The 18556-nt window shown below is 41.4% G+C and overlaps 1 pseudogene across 1 annotated transcript; it reads right to left on the bottom strand.

The window, feature by feature from the left end:
* Positions 1 to 11431: 11431 nt before the first annotated feature.
* Positions 11432 to 18306, bottom strand: LOC108517740 (archaemetzincin-2-like; annotated as a pseudogene). Its single transcript, XR_001882197.1, has 6 exons — positions 18288 to 18306; positions 17889 to 18029; positions 14182 to 14322; positions 13924 to 14087; positions 12697 to 12873; positions 11432 to 11775 (listed from the first exon to the last, which is right to left on the bottom strand). The product of XR_001882197.1 is annotated as an archaemetzincin-2-like (transcript).
* Positions 18307 to 18556: the final 250 nt, after the last annotated feature.

The following is an 18556-nucleotide window of genomic DNA, read 5'->3' as shown; positions in this document are numbered from 1 at the left end:
GCAAAGACTTGGAATCAACCCAAATGTCCATCTGTGACAGACTGGATTAAGAAAATGTGGCACATATACACCATGGAATACTATGCAGCCATAAAAAAGGATGAGTTTGCGTCCTTTGTAGGGACGTGGATGCAGCTGGAAACCATCATTCTTAGCAAACTATCACAAGAACAGAAAACCAAACACCGCATGTTCTCACTCATAGGTGGAAACTGAACAATGAGATCACTTGGACTCGGGAAGGGGAACATCACACACCAGGGCCTATCATGGGGAGGGGGGAGGGGGGAGGGATTGCACTGGGAGTTATACCTGATATAAATGATGAATTGATGGGTGCTGACAAGTGGATGGGTGCAGCACACCAACATGGCACAAGTATACATATGTAACAAACCTGCACGTTATGCACATGTACCCTAGAATTTTAAGTATAATAATAAAAAAAAGTAAAATAAATGAATAAATAAATAAATAAAAATATGTTTCCTGTTGCTTTTAGTTATGCAGAAATATGTGGCTGTAGTGTCTTTAAACCACTATTTATTATTAACTTATTCTAGGATGAGTAAAGTAATCAAAAGAAATAAAATCTCAGACATAAGCAGCATTTTTACCTCCTTTCTGCAATCCTTTAAATGCCTCACAGAATATGTCTTATCTTGTAAAAATACTTTTATAAAAGGCCAAGTTGTCATGATTCTTCCATATGATTAAGGGCAACGTGTGCTATTAAGGGGGAAAAAATAATGGATAGCAAATCGCCTTAGCTTTCAAAAATAATTTGTTTTATCATCTAAGAATACTTGAGGAACTTCTTTGATCAGAATTTTATTTCATTGACCTGTTAAAGCATTTCTGATTAAAGAAAAACCATCTAATTTTTGAAGCATTTCTGTATTTCACATGGGAGTAACAGAGACATTTGTTTCAGTGAGTTACAAGTTGCAGTTTACATCTTCTATAACACATGACTTGATTGCTCTAAGTTGCCAGAGGTATTGGGTAGCTGGTCATTGTTGTTTTTAGTTTTTTGATTTTTTTTTGTTTGTTTGTTTTGTTTTGGAGTTACACTACATGTATAGTATTTCTCACATTAGCAGTTTTCCATAAAGAGGGCAAGTGTCAGGATAATAGGTGGACTTTTTACTCACCTATTTTACCGCAATCTCACCCTGCAGGTGATGTCAATGCTTGCTGCTCCATCTTTATTCATCATTAATGTTAATTTATGACAACTCAGGGGAAAAACCATAACAAGCCTAGTTTGGTTACAGGTACACACAAGCTTGAATATTTCTCTGCACTGAAATGAAAGTGGCATAGTTCATCACCACCTGCTACAATCTGTAGAGCATCTTATCAGCCATAGAAATAGGACAATCTATAAAACTTTGGGGAGGGTGGGGGAGGAAATGACAAAGTGTCTGTCAAAAACAGACATACCTAAAACAAGGTGATGTAGCAAATCTCTGTCACTGCTTGAGAAGAACTTTGAGCTTGTGGCAGTTTTGCAGACTTACATGACTTCAGCACTTTACAACATATTTTTTACTATGAATGTTCAATACAGTTTAATATTTATAACTGATTTCTGAGGGATCTGCTCCATGTCTATTCTGTTATCTGCATGAAAACAAAATGTATGCCAATTTCAATATGTCAATAATCAAGGTTTTAAATGTTTGGAAGAAAATACAAACAAGATTGCTGATTTGTTCTGTATTAGTGACATTCTGGTACTTCTAGATTTGCAATAAATTTATGGCTTTTTTTTAATTTAAAGAACCTGATTTTCTTCTAAGATTTTTTTATTGACGCTCACAGCATTGTGTTTGATGCAATTAAAATTATAAAAACTCACCAAAGATTCACTCCAAATAAATAATTTTTTAACATTTATCTTCTGTAAAGCCTTTTAACTCTACTACAGACACATAAAGTTTCCCAAGAAGTGTCTACTGAACTTTTAATGTTTATTTATTTGTTGTTTATTTATTTATTTAGAGACAGAGTTTTGCTCTTGTTGCCCAGGCTGGAGTGCAATGGCACAATCTTAGCTCACTGCAACCTCTGCCTCCCAGGTTCAAGTGATTCTCCTGCCTCAGCCTCCTGAGTAGCTGGGATTACAGGTGCCCACCACTATGCCCAGCTAATTTTGTGTATTTTTAGTAGGGATGGAGGTTTCACCATGTTGGCCAGGCTGGCCTCAAACTCCTGACTTCAGGTGATCCACCTGCCTCGGCCTCTCAAAGTGCTGGGATTACAGGTGTGAGCCATCGTGTGTGGTCTGAACTTTTTTATGTCTTCTTTTTTTTTTTTTTTTTTTGGTCACTGAAAGCAGGACAATTTTATTTTAGATTGAGTCTTTCATACAAATTATTTTAAAGAACCTTAGAGAAAGACTAAATAATTCAAAGGAAGTATTAAGTAATGAATAACAGGAGAGGGAAATAAAAATTAAACAATATAATCAAATGAAGAAGCACGTTTTCATCTAAGAATTGAAATAAGAACGAAAGCAGCCATGGAATTTAATTATTAATGAAAAATATATGAATGAAATCATATCATGGTAGCCAGAGTAAGCCTATCAAAAGTCATAAAGACAAACAAAGATTACACTCAGTTACAGAAACATTCTAAGAACTGTTGTAACCTGTAAGTAAACAGCATGGACTCTACATGCCAGGGGTTGGCAAACTTTTTCTGTAAAGGTCCAGATAGTAAATATTTAAAGCTTTGCAGGCCATGAGGCCTCTGTCTAGTCAGCTCTGCCATTGAGGGTCAAAAGCAGCCACAGACAATATGTAAATCAATGAATGTGGCAATGTTTCAATGGAATTTTATTTACGGATACTGAAATGTGAATTTCACAAGATTTTCATACAGAAAATATGTATTTCTTTCAATCACATAAAAACATTAAAAACACACACACACTATTAGCTCTCAGGCTGAAAAAAAAAATAAGCAGTGGACTGGATTTGGCCTGTGGACCACAGTTTCTAGCCCCTTCACCACACATCTGTAACACTGACACAGGTCACTATCGCCAGAAGCAAAACTCTGAAAACTAACAGTCCTGACCCATGGGAAAGGATTCATTGTGGTCAAAGTAATTATTAGATCATAACTGCCCCAAAATAGGAAAGATCAAACAGCTAACACTTTTTTTTGTTTTTTCTTCTGAGACAGAGTCTTGCTCTATCGTCCAGACTGGAATGTGGTGGCACAATCTTAGCTCACTGCAACCTCCACCTTCTGAGTTCAAGCAATTCTCCTGCCTCAGCCTCCCAAGGAGCTGGGATTACAGGTGTGCACCACCACACCCAGCTAATTTTTGTATTTTTAGTGGAGACAGGATTTTGCCATGTTGGCTAGGCTAGTCTCAAATTCCTGACCTCAAGTGATCTGTCCACCACGGCCTCCCAAAGTGCTGGAATTACAGGCATGAGCCGCCGTGCTGACATTATAGCTAACACATTTGTTAATTATGTTTTCTTTTTTTTCCTTTTTGTTTTCTGAGATGGAGTTTCACTCTTGTTGCCCAGGCTGGAGTGCAATGGCGAGATCTCAGCTCACTGCAACCTCCAGTTCCCAGATTCAAGGGATTCTCCTTCCTCAGCCTCCTGAGTAGCTGGGATTACAGGCATGTGCCACTATGCCCAGCTAATTTTTGTATTTTTAGTAGAGACAGGGTTTCGCCATCTTGGCCAGGATGGTCTTGAACTCCTGACCTCAGGTGATCCACCCTCCTCGGCCTCCCAAAGTGCTGGGATTACAGGCGTGAGCCACCACACCAGGCTGTTAATTATGTTTTCATGTTCCTGATTAAAAAGATTCTGCTTTAAGCTTGTTGACTTCAAGAGGTTTCAGTATAAACCTTATGTAGACTTTCTCTCCCCAAAACTAAAATTATTCGAGTTATAAAAATGAATTGGGCCAGGCGTGGTGGCTCAGGCCTGTAATCCCAGCTCTTTGGGAGGCCGAGGCAGCAGATCACCTGAGGTCGGGAGTTTGAGACCAGCCTGACCAACATGGGAAAACCCCACCTCTACTAAAAATAGAAAATTAGGCGGGTGTGGTGGCGCATGCCTATAATCCCAGCTACTCGGGAGGCTGAGGCAAGAGAATCGCTTGAACCTGGGAGACGGAGGTTGCGGTGAGCCGAAGTTGCACCATTGCACTCTAGCCTGGGCAACAAGAGTGAAGCAAAACTCCATCTAAAAAGAAGAGTTAAGATCTTGTACTCTTTTAAGACCTATGTATCCATAACTAATACAAAATGTGTCCAAACCTTTTAACAAAGTTGCACATTTTATACTCCAATAACATGTAATGTAGTTTTTGAGCATTTGCCTTTCCCTTAGCTTAATACCTGGTGATAAAATAGAAAATGGATTCTATGTCAGCATTCTTGTGGCACAGATGAAAATCACCAAGTGGTATTTATTACATTTAGATTTCCATACTCCAATTCAACTACTGTAAATCAGAAATCATCATGATCCCTCAGCTGGGCGTGGTGGCTCATACCTGTAATCCCAGCACTTTGAGAGGCTGAGGCAGGTGGATCACTTGAGGTCAGGAGTTCGAGACCAGCCTAGCCAACATGGTGAAACCCTGTCTCTACTAAAAATACAAAAATTAGCTGGGTATATTGGTGCACACCTGTAATCCCAGCTACTCAGGAGGCTGAGGCAGAAGAAACACTTGAACCTGGGAGATGGAGGTTGCAGTGAGTCGAGATTGCGCCACTGCACCCAAGCCTGGGCGACAGAGCAAGACTATCTCAAATAACACAAATTCAAAAAGGAATAAAAAAGAAATAATGATCCTTATTTTCACAAGTTTGCAAATACGGGGCTCATGAATAGGGAACTAGAGTTTAGAAGCCATTGCCTTTAAATCTTTAAACGGTGGCCAGGTGTGGTGGCTCATCCCTGTAATGCTGGCACTTTAGGAAGTCAAGGTGAGTGAATTGCTTGAGCCCAGGAGTTCAAGACCAGCCTGGGCCACATGGCAAAACCAAAATAAGGCAAGTGTGGTGGCTCATGCCTGTAGTCCCAGCTACTCGAGAGGCTGAGGTGGGAAGATCACTTGAACCTAGGAGGCAGAGGCTGCAGTGAGTCCAGATGGCACCACTGTACACAGCCTTGGTAGAGTGAGACCCTGTCTCAAAAAAGAAAAATTTTAATGGTTATGCACGTTACATAAAATGACCTATTTAAGAAATTCAGACATGTTACATGCAAAAATGACCACTGTTATAAGTACACATTGCATTGAGAAAAGAGAAGCTGTCCTTGTTTTCAGATTTGTGTTTATATTGCATGTGTCCTATGCAAGGGTGACCAGAGCCCAGAGCTGGGCCAGCCCCAGTTGCACAAGTAAGGAAACTGGGTCCCCCTAGTGTTCAGTTCTCATAATGACTCTCTAAAGGTGCAGAACAAGAAAAGTGGCAAGAGAACTTACAACTTTGCTTTCTATGTAACAACTCACACCCAAATCAAAACTTCAATGACTATCCGCTTCCTACAGGGAAAATTAGACGGGAAACCTGATGCCCAGAACATTTCCCCAAATATTACTGAGAAAATACATATTGTGGCCATGTATTTGTGTCATTCATACGCCTTTCCAGCAACTCAAGAACAAGCACACTCACTTCCCTAACAACTTACACGCCCTAGAATTCAACCAGAACTTTAAGCACCTTGTCTGCACCGGCACCTCCCATTCTTAGTGCCAACTTTGTCCCTGAGCTCCTGATTTACATCTGCCCGCACGGCAGTGCATGCATATAAACTAGGCATCTTCAACTTAAAATGTCCTCAGCAGAACTCTGGATCCTCCTCCTCAAACCCACTCCTCCACATATCCACTTTGCTCTCCTTTCTAAACACATCCAGGAGCTGACTGCTTCTGCCAACTGCACCAGGACGCTTGATCCAAGCCAACATCATCTTAGCTGGATTATTACAGTAGTCTTCTAGCTGGCCTGCCTGCTTCCACTCTTGCAACACGCCACCCCCACCTTAATTTTCCATACAGCAGCCACAGTAATCCTCTTACAGCACAAGTCTGACATAAATCCTTAGCCATGGGCCCTGCGTGAACTGCCTCATGGTATTCCTTTTCCCTCTGCTCCTGTTATACTAGCCTCACTGACTCTTTTTTTTTTTTTAGGCAGAGTCTCAAACTGTCGCCCAGGCTGGAGTGCAGTGGTGTGATCTCGGCTCACTGCAACCTCTGCCTCCCAAGTTCAAGTGATTCACCTGCCTCAGCCTCCCGAGTAGCTGGGACTACAGGCGCATGTCACCATGCCCAGCTAATTTTTTGTATTTTTAGTAGAGATGGGGTTTCACTATGTTAGCCAGGATGGTCTCTATCTCCTGACCTCATGATCTGCCTGCCTTGGCCTCCCAAAGTGCTGGGATTACAGGCGACAGCCACCATGCCCGGCGCGCCCCCCTCCTTTTTTTTTGAGATGGAGTTTCGCTCTTGTTGCCCAGGCTGGAGTGCAAAGGTACGATCTTGGCTCACTGCAACCTCTGTCTCCAGGTTCAAGTGATTCTCCTGCCTCAGCCTCCCAAGTATAGTGCCTGCCACCATGCCTGGCTTTTCTTTTTTTTTTTTTTTTTTTGTATTTTTAGTAGAGACGGGGTTTTGCCATGTTAGCCAGGATGGTCTCAATCTCCTGACCTCGTGATCCGCCCACTTTGGTTTCCCAAAGTGCTGGGATTACAGGTGTGAGCCACCAGGCCCGGCCTCTCTTATTGTTTCTGGAATTGTTCTTATCGTTGCAAGCTTCAGGCCTTAGCATTTATGGTTCCCTTTGCTTGGTACTCCCTTCCCTGAGCTGTATATACAATGTGACCCTTCAATTTGATCACTTCCAAATGCCACCTCCCTAAGGAGGCATTCCTGTCTATCCTGTTCAGAATGGTACTTGTTTCTATCCGTTTACTTTGACATTAGGTTATAACAGCATCTACTTTGGGAGGCTAAGGTGGGTAGATTGCTTGAGCCCAGGAGTTTGAGACCAGCCTGGTCAACATGGTAAAACTCTTCTCTACAAAAAATACAAAAATTAGCCAGGTGAGGTGGCACGTGCCTGTACTCCCAGGTACTTGGGAAGCAGAGGCAGGAGGATCTCTTGAGCCCAGAAGGTAGAGGATATAGTGAACCAAGATCAAACCACTGCACTCCAGCCTGGGTGACAGAGCAAAACTCTGTCTCAAAAAAAATTAAAAATAAAAATAAAATAAAGCATCTGTTTACTCCTTGACTCTCTGTCTCATCCACTAGTGTATTAGAGTAGGAGTTCTTTGTTTACTGCTATATTCCCAAGGCTTTAAGCACCCAGTAGGTGGTGCTCCATGAATACTGATGAATGAAAAAATACATGAATGAGTGAATGAGTTATAGACTTTTCTCCCTTTAGTTACACAAGAGAAAAAAATGGTATCTATTGACAGTTACAGCTCAAGAGAGTCTGTGCTGCTGTGAAACAGCTGGATAACCACAGGACACGGAAAGCATTGTGCTCAGAACCCACCGGTTCAGCGTCCGAGGCTGGATGGGTCTCAGAATGCCCAGCAGTAGTGTACTATACAGGTGGGTCAGCTGTAAAGAAGAAAAAATTGATCCATGAGCAGACACTAAAGAAAATAGTGGGATGAAATCAATACTGGGTTAAGTATGGAGGTCTGTGAGTTTGAACATATTGTCCCAGTAGATTTTAACTAAGCTATTTTCCAGTAGACATTTTTTTTTCATAATGCTTTCTTTTAATGCCTCGACAAGTTGCAAGAGCTTTACTAAATATTGCAACTCTTGGCTGGGCACGGTGGCTCACGTCAGTAATCCCAGTACTTTGGGAGGCCAAGGCAGGCAGCCTGCTTGAGCTCAAGAGTTCCAGACCAGCCTGGGCAATATGGAAAAAACCTCATCTCTAAAAAAAAAAGAAAAAATACACCGGGCACAGTGGTGCACACCTGTAATTCTAGCTACTTGGGAGGCTGAGGTGGGAGGATCACTTGATTCCGGGAGGTCGAGGCTCCAGTGAGCTGTGATCATGCCACTGCACTCCAGCGTGGGCAACAGAGCGAGACCTTATTTCAAAAATAAGTAAATATTGCACCTCTCTTTTTTTGGTACTAAGGCAGAAGTACATAGACTGATTTCTCCAACTTTGAGCAATCCCAGATGGCTCTACTTGAACAGAAAAGAAACTGAAAGTTCAATGGTGTATAACCCCTTGTAAACAATCTGGGGGGAAAATGGTTAGGTTCTGGCTGGTGATATTTTACTTCAATGAGGTCATGTAGCACAGTGAAAACAACAAATAACTCAACATTAGGGAGACTTGGGATCTGATCCCATTTTTGCCATTGGTTAAACAACAAGCAAGTTTACTCGGCTGCTGCAGGCTTGCGTCCTCATGCATGAAATGGACTAAACAGTCTCCACAATTATTAATGCTTTATGACCCGCTTTCCAAAATGGAAATGCCAGTTTGAAGGCAGTATACCGCCCTTGAAAATGAAGCGGGGAGGGTAAAAAAGCGTAAGCAGAGATAGTATCAAGTTTATTAAAGAACACAAGTTAATAGCAAAGCCCAGAGGCCTTACAAGTGTCCTACACCCTTTTCAGCTTGATGTCAGCACTGGCTTGTTACCGACAGAAGACTTGCATGACCTGTTTCCTGAAAAAGCCTCCTCTCCCAGCCAACTCAATATCATGGTGCATTTTTCCAGGTACCACTACGATTGGGTACTGGTCCCTAGAGTGCAACTGGCATAAAGTCCACAAGCCCACATGGGCCTGTTGGGCACTTGAAAATATGGCCAGTTGGAAGTAAGATGTACCGCAAGTGTACATACACACGGGATATTTGAAGACAAGTAAAAAAAAAAAAAAAGAAGATATAAAATAATTCCACATTATGATATTGTTATTGATTGAAATAATATTTAGATGCACTGGATTAAACAGAATATACTATTAAAATTACTCCACTAGCTTCTTTATGCATTTGCTAATATGACTACTAAAAATTCAGCACACATATGTGGGCTTGTATTATAATTTCTATGGACGGCGCTACTCTAGATACATCAGGAATCTAGAAAGCTGACCTGAGATTCGAACTCTTTCAATGAGCAACTTCTTAAATACTCCTTATGGGGAGGTTATCCCACTCACTGCTCTGCCTGCCACCGCGGTCCTGACTTTTCCAAGGCATGCCCAGAGCGCGGCGACACGTGCTTCACATGCAGGCCCGAACGGGGCGGCAGTGAGGTTGTTACCTGGGTCGCTGACGCCAAGGGGAGGCCAAGCGACCAGACCCCACACGTCTGAGCCCGCGCCGGGGACGTCCCCCGGCGCGGAAACAGGTGGTGCGTCGGCGGTTCGCAGCTGCTGGGCCCGCGCGCCCGTACCCGTCTGGCCACAGCCGGAGACAGCGACGCGCTTCCTGCCCGGGAAGGGACCAAGCGCAGGGCCGGCTATAGCGGTCCCGCAGCTGCCTGCTTCCATTTCAGCACTCCCGCTCCCAAGAGGGAGCAACGCCGTCCTCTGTCTCTCGTAGGGCTTGAAATGTAAATTATTCATATCAGGGGAATGTGTGTTTCATAAAGCAAGCTGGACAAGAACGGACGGGTAATCCTCGCCAAATTCTTCTATTTAACCCTCACCATTAAAAGTCTGAGGCCTGAAAAATCTCTTGACTGGAGAGCTACTCACTCCACAGGTGACTGGGATCAGGATCTATGACATAAATGAATCAAATTAACTGATTTCTAAGAGTATTTAGACAGTAGAAAATTATTAATCCTCTTTTTAGTTCAATACTTTGTTCATTCAGCATTTGCAGAACAAAATCTGCTTGGATTTATTTAGTGGAAGTTATCTTTTAAAACAACAAAGATTTAACCATAGTACATAAAATTTAGTTGCAGTAGGCAAATTATATTTTTAAGCTGAACCCTAAGAAATTGTCCAAAAATATATACAAGTTATACACAGCACTTATGATTGCTGAATAAATGCATCACATAAAATTTTTAGCAAGAGTGAACGATTTCTTAGATGATTTTTCTCCTGATCTCATAGTGCAGAGTATTCACAAATGGACCTTATATCTTCTCCAGACAACCGTCATCCCCAATTTATTCACCTAGGCAAATCTTAGTTCAAAAGAGTTTGTGACGAAGGCTGATCTACAGGACTAAAACCGTGCTTACCTCGTAGGAAAAAAAATGTAATTGAATAGATAATAATTTTTAAAGTACATTATTCAAGGAGGAAATAAGCCCTGTAACAGAATCCATAAAACACCATGCTCCATCAGTCTCTTTTTGCTAATAGAATGACCAAGTATTCTCTCCAATTAATCTTAATAGCAAACCACCATTTTCTAAAACGACTTAAATGGGTTCAATCAAGTAGGAGAATGAATCCAAGGGATACCACTGACTCGGGGTATAAAATGTGCCTTACATCATATTGCGTACATCAAACAATGAAAGAATTTAGGTTTCAAATTACAAAAAAAAAAACCAAAAACAAACCTTTAAGTCTTACCCTCAAGGTAAGATAGGAAAGTGGGAAATGCTGTCTGCTCACTGGCATTCCATAAAATATTCACTGTAATGTCTAATTTCCAAAACACATCTACGCAGCAGAGGTGGTTTGTCAAGTCTGAGGTGTTCCACCTCCAGCCCCGTAGCAATGGGGCTGATGTTCACACTCTGCAGGTCCTCATCAGCATTCACGGCACCCCGACAGATAACCCCATTAAACTCTCTCCCTGACTCAGGTAAACACTTCACAACGTAAGAAGGTGAGGAGGACATTATTACTGAAATAAACCTGAAACCTGCTCTAAATCTACAGAAAAAGTGCAACACTCACCAATATAAATACCATTACCACTATTTGTAAGATCCCTCATAAATGACTATGTTATAGCTGAGACCTGCAACAGAACTCCCACCACCAAATGTTGTGGTAGTATAAGTACCATTGTTATTTTCACTTGCAAATATTCCTGAGAGGTCATATTTTAAGCTACTAAAAACTGATATAGGAATAAGGTGACAACCAGCAAGAGAAAAAAACAAGGTAATGCACTCCAGAGAGTAAGGAAGGCTCACGGAAGAGGAGGGCTGTGGTGAAGATCAGAGCCCATGGACGTCCAAAAATGTGACTTGGCTGGGCCTAACAGAGGGGAGCAGCCCTTCTAAAACAAAATCACCCCTGGAAATTATGTTGGTTGGTTCCCTGGGACATCTACAGTTCTTTTTCAAGTTATTTACTTGCTTGTTACCACCAGTCCCAGCTTTCTTGGGAGACATAAGCATATTTGGGGAATGGAAATAAAGTGCTTGCTGCCACAGATGAGGCCAGCAAGATGAGAAGATAAAGAGTTTCTAGAGTTTTTGTTATTCAAAATGAGTTTCATTTCAATTCAGGTACTTGAAAGAAGGTTCTAGTCTGTTACTCTGACACAGCACAAGATCAGTAGTTTATTCCGATGAGGTATTCCACCCAAATGAAAGCATAACATGCAAGTAGTCATTTATTTCAATCACTCCTAATTGAAGGTCCTTATTTTTGGAGAACAGCCAGGCATTTTATGATCCACTCTTTCCATTCCTTAAAGGCTTCCACGGGTTTCGGTAAATTCCCATTATCCTCACAACTGTGTTCTGGAGTTGCTCCAGGTGTGTCAGAAGATTCATCATTAATCCACCTCACCAGTACCTGGAAAAACAGGAAAGATGTGCATTTCAACAAACCACAGCAAAATACTATGAGACAAGAGAAGAGCATTGGCTTCTAGATATAGAGTGACATCTTACCTCATGAAGATGCTGCATTTGATAATGATGGTGTGAATATGAAATAATGCTTATGATATACTGAGTGAAATGGCGCATACCACATATACACATACCAAAATACACACTGAAAAATGATGAAAAAGAAACACACTCATTCTTACACTTTTTTTCTAGCATCACAGGATATTATCTTTTCTCAATTTGCTGAATATTCCACAAGGCATTATATTCATTTGATATGTACGTATATACATAAGTGTACACACAGGCATGGGTAGACATATGTTAGTGAAAACACATGTGTAGACATTTCTGCATAGTCACTTGAATGCACAGTCACACCCATGAGTAGCCACATGAATGTATATTGATATTTGTGGGCATGTGTGGGCACACACATACACATACTGAGATTAGGTACTTTCCTTCTTCCTTTTTAAAGAAAATCATTTTTTCCTCCTAATGAACATCATACCTCTGTCCTATATTTGGAAAGATAAATCCTGTCCACACACTTATAGGGTTTAAAAAATGAACTTTGCCACACATATCAATATTTATTCTGTTCTGCAGAGTCAAACTCTCTTGCCCTAAATGGAATAGAAGCAGAGAAATTTCTTCCATTATTTCTCATAGAGCTGTAAGCATAAATCACTCAAAGGCAAGCTAAAGTTTTTAAGAAGGGCATTTCTTCACATGTTTTTAAACCACAGCTTCCTGCTTATCTTTATGCTAATTTCCTCTGATAAATTATAACTCTAGAGAAGGATATAATAGAAATGTCAGTTTGCTACTCAGATAACCACTTCCCCCTCTTTACACTGTCCACCCCTCAACTTACTTAATAACTTTCTACAATGCTGAAGCCAATAGCACACTGCAACTTGTGCAAACAGGTAGGACAAAGGTTCAGAGGGCACCGGTCAGCTTCTTCCAAGTGGTTGGAGCCTTGCATTAGGCATGCCAGCTACTGGCAGTGTCGCAGTCCAAATATGTGTCCGATCTCATGGGTTAAAGTCTGCAAGACAATCATGTTGCGGCGTTATAAGACCACCATCACATTAAGCTACACGTCTCTTCTTTCTCCTGCTTCTCCAAGAAACACAGGAATCAACTCCCTTACTATTATCACCGAAACTTCACCCCATCCAGACCTTCAAAGACTTAATAATCCCTCATCTCCCCAAATGTCTTACTGCCTTTCTGCTCTAGACTTCCTCAACCTCAACACCGCTGACATGTTGGACCAATAATACCAGGTTGTGGAAGGCTGTCCTGTGCCCTGCACAATACTTTGCAGCATCCCTGGCTCTACCCACTAGATGCCAACAGAACTCCCTCCCTGATTGTGAAAATCAAAAATGTCTCCAGACATTGCTAATATTCCCTGGATGGCAAAATCACCCCTGGTTGAGAACCCTTAATCTAGACTAGGATACTCGTTATAATTCAGATTCTGGGGCCCTTCCCCTAGAGATGCTGATTTCAGTAGGTCTGGGAGAAAGGGGGCTTGATGTGCATGCTAATGAGAACATCAGGTGGCAATGACACAGGGGACCCATGGAACACACTTAGAGAATGTAGTTCTAAGAGGCGTAGCTCTCAAACCCCAACAAATAGTTGGGGAGATTAGGAACTGCCAGGATAACTATAGTTGAGGATAGCCTGGAGCCCAGGGCAGGAAGGCCCATGCTCCCAGAGAAGCCAGAGCAGATGTCCTCCAAAGGCCTGGGGAAGGCAGCTTTGCCCAATGACTATAGTAGCTTGAACACGTAGGTTACCCATTCACACCAGAATTCAGTAATTACACTAATAGAGAACACATGGGTACAGCCAAGGCTGTGTGTCACCAGTAGTACAAAAAACTGGCACTGATACTGTAAATTTCAATATGAAGGTATCCATTTACCTTGTTTTATTGATCATTTCAGTCAAGCACTATGCACCAAAATTATACAAACGATACAAAGTCATTTATACTATTACCTTAAAGACTGACAATATACAATTCATGCAACTAAGATTCTCTTTTAAAAAATCGTCCTGTCAGATTTTTTTAGTCACTTACCTTACAGGATCGAAGTAGTAAAACACTAGTTATTTCTGGAATATAATAGTTGTCGAAAATTGAAGAGTCACTTGAAGATGTTTTCTTGAGCTTCTTCACTTTGCCTTCATAGCGCATGCTATAAAAATCACTGCCATACCTGGCAAAGCTGAATATCCCCACACCTACAAAAAGAGGACAAGCAGCGACAGAATGAGAGTAAGGTCCCTGAGGAAAGACCAAAGAAAAGATCAAAGAAAGAAGAGCCTGCTGGCCCACCTGGCCAGTGAGTGCACCTCTGTGTCACTGTGTCCACATCATCTGATACACTTATGGTTTGCCACCAAAAAGGAAGATTTTGGTCCCAGATTTCCCTGTCAAAATCTTTTGCAGCTATCCACTTTGCCTTGTCCTGTAAAACTTAATGGACTTGAGGTCAAATACTTGAGAAACTGAAGTTTCAGAGAGTCTTTTCCCACAAAAGAAGTCTTTTTCTGAAAGTAGTAAGTACTCCAAATCAAGTACTCAAAAAGGAATCATAAAAAATAATCACATGGGTCAGGCTTGGTGGCTGACGCTTGTAATCCCAGGACTTTGGGAGGCTGAGGCAGGTGGATCACCTGAGGTCAGGAGTTCAAGATCAGCCTAACATGGTGGTGAAACCCTGTCTCTACAAAAATACAAAAATTAGCCGGGCGTGGTGGTAGGTGCCTATAATCCCAGCTACTCAGGAGGCTGAGGCGGGAAAATGGCTTGAACCCAGGAGGCGGAGTTGCAGTGAGCTGAGATCGCACCACTGCACTCTAGCCTGGCAACAGAGCAAGACTCTGTCTCAAAAAAAAAAAAAAAGAAAAGAAAATCACATGAACAATAGGCAGTCATGATTTCACTCTTTAAGGACACACTAAACAGATCTGTTACACATGTCTGGAGGGGTTGCTGGCCTTCCCTCACGCAGCACTGACTGAACACAACTGCCCTGATGTCTTCAAGACCATGCTTTAAACCACAGCTTTAGACAGAATAACCTCTTCCCCTGCCCCACCCCCACCCCCTTTTTAAAGAACAGCCCAACTCTATTATGTGTCTGGTGACCAGAATAAATACCCTTGTAACTGACTTCCTGTGTTACATTTAGAGTTATATCAACCATCTCTGCAAGCGCAGAGAGCACAGTTTGCTACATAACTCACTCTACAGGGTACTGCTTCATAATTCGACTTGTTTACATGATCACTTTTATTTATGTCTCTCGTTCAGTTTTTATTTTAAAGTACTACTTTGTTTTTTTTTTTTTTGAGACAGTCTCGCCTCTGTCGCCCAGGCCTGGAGTGCAGAGGCACAATCCGGCTCACTGGCAAGCTCCGCCTCCAGGGTTCGACACCATTCTTCCTGCCTCAGCCCTCCTGAGTAGGGGACTACAGGCATCCACCAACGCCCAGCTATTTTTTTTTGTATTTTTAGTAAACACGGGTTTCACCGTGGTCTCAATCTCCTGACATTGGTGATCTGCCCGCCTCGCCTCCCAAAGTGCTGGATTACAGGCGCCGAGCCACCACTATCTGTGCCAAGTGTAATAAATTTTAAAGAAAATAAACCCATAGTTAGGTTTGTTCAATCTAATTTGATTCAAAAACAACTTCCTCACCTCCCTTTACCCAAAAAATGTGGACTGATATTCGAAAAGTAAACAGCATTCTGGAAGTTAAGAAAACACTAAATCTATTCATGTGTCACAAGTAATCCCCTCTGGCCAATCAAGTGTGAGCATATCTCACTACAGTAATACTTTCAGCAAGGACACTTCTTTCTTCCAATAATCCTACAAACAGAAGATTATTTTCTTTCGTAGTCAGTGCTTCTCAATTTAAAAATATGAAACTTTGTAAACTTGGAGAAAACAAGACCACTGTGTTAAGATATTGTCACTGTCTAATCCTGCTACTTTCCTATGTCAATCTTTCATGTCATGTAATATTTAAGAAACTTACAAAAAAAGAATTAAAGTAAAACAGTTTGGAGAAATGTTTCCTAACCTCCTCAAATATGTAAGATAAATTAGCTAGCAATATCTAGATAAATGAAGATATGGTTTTAAAATTATTTTTTTAGCTGGGTGTGGTGACTCACACCTTTAATCAAAGCACTTTGGGAGGCTGAGGAAGGAGGACTGCTTGAGCCCAGGAGTTCGAGATGAGCTTGGGCAACACAGGGAGATCCCACCTTGACAAAAAAATAAAATACAATAGCTGGGTGTGGTGGTCCTGTGGACCCAGCTACTCGGGAGTCTGAGGCAGGAGGATCCCTTCAGCCCAGGAGGTTGAGGTTGCAGTGAGCCATGATCACACCACTGCACTCCAGCCTGGGTGACAGAGGGAGCCCCTGTCTCAAAAAAAAAAATAAAAGGTAGATAAAATTATTTTTTAATATTTCCATCTCTATCAGATTAGTAACAAAAGAGAAAACTTATGATAAAAAGCTACCTCACACCACGAAAGTCAGTAACAGAGTAGTGACCCACCAAGAGTGCATGTTGGTAGGGTCATGGCAGGCTACAAGAATCTCACATAAATGGAGAATAAAGAATAAAGAAATAGGTGGGAGGAGGCTCTATAACCCTGCAGCCCCCACCTCTAGTAAAACATTTGTCCCAAAAAGCTTACGACCCCACACAAATCCTAAGGCTAATGTAACATCCAGACAGACCATAAACTCTCAGGACAGTCCCTGTACTTACTCCCCATCCCCAGAACACTAATGAACCACTCCCCTTCGGGGGCCTTTTCCCTTTCACGTCTGTCTTGGATTATTGGGGATGAAGTTAGAGAAGTAAGAGCAAAAATGAAGGGGAGGAGAGAAGTAGAGAGATGACAAAAAAAAAAAAAAAAAAAATTGGGTTGAAAATATGACCTGTTTCCAGAACCTTTCCCATCCCCAATATTACCATGCAGAGTTCCTAGTGAGTCAAGGTTTATTATGTATCTCAAATCAAAGATGGAAGTTTTGACTTTTTAAATTAAAAAACAAAAAACAATGTCATAGGATGAGAAAGAAGCATACACTTAGTCTACGGCTATTCTATCTATGCAAGATGACTATGAAAAGAACTGAAAAACAATTAGCAAGATTTTCACATCCATTAATGATAGTTCAAACTGTAATTGATTTAATTCACCTTGCTACTGAATTACTGACATTTACTAGCTGTTACGCTGAATGCCTATATATGTGCCAGGCCTATATATGCATTTTTTTTGAGACAGGGTCTCACTTTATTGCCCAGGCTGGAATACAGTGGTGTGATCACGGCTCACTGCAGTTTCAACCTCCTGGGCTCAAGTAATCCTCTCACCTCAGCCTCCTGAGTAGCTAGGACTACAGGTTTTGTGCCACCATGCCCAGCTAATTTAATTTTTTTGTAGACATGTGGTCTATGTTGTCCAGGTTTATACACACTTTTTATGTATAGGCACTTTTATGTAAATTATCTCCAAATCACTCCATGATGTGGGTATTGTTACCTTTAAGGTCATGTATGTAGTGAGTGGCCAACCCGAACCTAGATTATCAGAATCTACCAACAGCACACTTCCCATTATGGCATAATGTCTCCACTGAAAATACTATACAGTTTTAAATATCAATATGATTCTTGGTTGGATTTTTTTCCCTTCTTTTAACATCTTCAAATATTCTCAAGTTGAAGAAGCTTCTAACAATGCCAAAAAAAGGAATACCATCTGGCAGAGGCCTGTCCAAAGACAAAATTCCACGAGTCTCTTGGGTAAAGATCAATCACTGTTATTCCCACAACACACATGGCATCTTCAGGTTTCTTTTTTCAAGAACTTCAGGATGTCCCCTACTTAAAAAGAAATACATAAATGTATGAGTGTATAGTATATACATATGCTTCCTTTACTCAGTTCAAATTGCAAAGCTGTGTAATTCACCTGCATGAATTTATAGGTTTTGTGTGTTCTCACTGACTCTAAAGGAGCACTTTGTTGTGGAAACAGGAACTGGTTCTAGGAGTTTTACTCTCAAGCCATAGAAATATGCTTTACAGTAGCCCGTGAGCCATTTAATATATTCTTCACTGATAATTCTGGTGTTTCCTAGAGAGCCTATAATATGGAAGAACATTTAAAAACAGACTTTAAGATGATTATTCAGTGTTTACCCAGTCTATGAGTAAGAGGATTCAAATTAGAAACAAAACCAACTCTAAATTTTCAATACACCTTTAACGTTCATTGGTGTTGCTATGAATTAAAAAGAAACAAAATGTTCTAGGTCAGTTTGGCTACAAAACTTGTACCGTCGCAATGAATATCAAAAATGATCCTAAAACAGCCCATCTGAATCAGACCAATAGCCCGAACTATCCGACAACAGCGCCATTGCCAAAACCGAACCAAAACCAGCACATTACCTAACATAATACCAATGGACGTAATAAATCTGCGGTTTGCGGAGAGGGTACTTTCTGTAAGGATCACTGAAAACTGTTCAAAGTCTGGGGCCTCAGGGTGGGAGGTGATCCCAATCTGGATGGAGAATGCAAGTAAATGGGTCCCAAAGAGATCACGGCTGGCTGGAAGGCTCATTCAAAACGCTGTTCCCCAGCATCCTAATTTCCTCCATACTGGGA

Source organism: Rhinopithecus bieti, unplaced genomic scaffold (assembly GCF_001698545.2).
Source record: "Rhinopithecus bieti isolate Rb0 unplaced genomic scaffold, ASM169854v2 scaffold_39870, whole genome shotgun sequence".
Lineage (NCBI taxonomy): Eukaryota > Metazoa > Chordata > Mammalia > Primates > Cercopithecidae > Rhinopithecus > Rhinopithecus bieti.
This window is presented reverse-complemented; position numbering and strand designations above follow the sequence as displayed.